We start from the raw sequence: 1,573 nt of genomic DNA, 5'->3' as shown, positions 1-1,573 counted from the left end.
TTAATGTTATTCTTACAGTTATTGACCTGTAAAATGCTGAAAAGCTCCAGCATCTTAAATGAAAAAACCCTACTTACTTCTCATCTCGTTTCTTTTAATTAAGCCTCTTCTTGATAGAGAAAGATTTTGTCAGAAAATCTGGTCAGAAAATGCTGAAAATGCATTTAAGAAAAGTTCTTTACAGGTTATTTAATGTACTTAGAATAAATCATCTTAGAAACTTGCAGAAGAAAAACAGACTGAGGAAAAGAAACAAAGCTGGGTAATTCATAAGCTTAAGGTAAAGTAATTTTGTGGACTTTGAAAGCTGGACCATGAGTTCTCATTCAAGCTGCAAGAGACATGGAACGGATCAGAAGGCAGCAGTAAAGTTTTACACACTTTCCACCCCTCCCCGAGAATCCTTTTTTTCACTTCTGTACAGTGGAGGTCTGGGTGGGTCCCGGGCAAGCCCCGTGAAAGCGCAGACCCTGTGGTTTTCCAGTACGTAAACTGTCATCTTCTCGGTAGCTGGATCAAAGACAGTAGCTTTAGACGGGATATGCAGGGAAGATAAATCTTGTTGAACTTGTTGTTCAGCTGTATCCAGGAGGACACAAGCACTGTTTGCTGCATAACACAGCAGCAGTGGACCAAGGACAGGCAGGGAAAGCACCTTGGATTTATCGCACTGTGTGTAAGCCACAGGAAGCGACTTTCAGCTACAGGGCTGGAAGTAACATGTCTCCATTCATGGATCCTCCAGAAGCGCTGAGTTACACACTCTGTGTGTAATGGCAGCAGTTGGCAGCAAGCTCACAGGGTGGAACAGCCTCTCCTGGCCTGGCTGATAAAGTGTGGGTCCTGCTGGGGCTTCCAATAATTAGTATGAGTTTTCTTGCCTGTGAGAAGACAAGATCCGAGTTCTAGTCCAGCCTGCTGAACTTTCACCATAACCCCAGCTCTCTCCAGCTGTGGATGTGATGAACTACGTGCATTCGCTAACAGATAAGCTACAGCCTGCACTCAGCCACAAAGCTCAGTTTAACAGCATGAGAGAGAAAACATTTATCATGAGATTTACTATCCAAAACACGAACGAGGACATGATTCAGAGGTAATGGGTTGTAGGTTGAAAGCGAGGACAGTAGCCAGCGGAGGGTGCGTACAGTTTACTTTTCCCAAAAGCCCATTGCTAAACTATCCTCAGAAATGTTGGATGCAAATGCAAAACCATCACCTCCCCCAGCCCGTGGGCCTCTGCAGCGCTTGGCCTTTGCGCGGAGCAGGCCTGCGTGGGCGTAGGCGTGGTTCTTCACGTTACTCTAATCCAGCAATAGGCATTATTGCCTGGACTGCTCAGAACTGCCTGCCCCCGTCCGCCCCCAGAACCTCAGCCGCTGGCTTACGCTGTGCACATAGCGGCTCCCTCACCTGGCTCTGCTCAGCTCATCTAATAGACTGGGGGAGAGGGGAGCGGGGTGGGGCAGCGGACACACGCCTCAGCTGCTGGAGCTCAGAAGCTGGACTTTAGAGCAGTTTGGGTCTTTGGAGAAAGTAATTCACAATGAGCCAAAAGCTGCCAAACAGCTTA

At 47.4% G+C, this 1,573-nt stretch overlaps 1 protein-coding gene across 1 annotated transcript in view; it reads right to left on the bottom strand.

The window, feature by feature from the left end:
• Positions 1–411: 411 nt before the first annotated feature.
• ROCK2 (Rho associated coiled-coil containing protein kinase 2) overlaps positions 412–1,573 on the bottom strand; it is a 112,036-nt gene continuing 110,874 nt past the window's right edge. The window contains exon 33 of the mRNA XM_075086810.1: positions 412–881. The gene's annotated coding sequence lies outside the window, so the exon portion shown is untranslated. The remainder of the gene's footprint in view (positions 882–1,573) is intronic.

Source organism: Phalacrocorax aristotelis, chromosome 3, assembly GCF_949628215.1.
Source record: "Phalacrocorax aristotelis chromosome 3, bGulAri2.1, whole genome shotgun sequence".
NCBI lineage: Eukaryota > Metazoa > Chordata > Aves > Suliformes > Phalacrocoracidae > Phalacrocorax > Phalacrocorax aristotelis.
The sequence above is the reverse complement of the archived record's forward strand: the minus strand, read 5'-3'. Positions and strand labels throughout refer to the sequence as shown.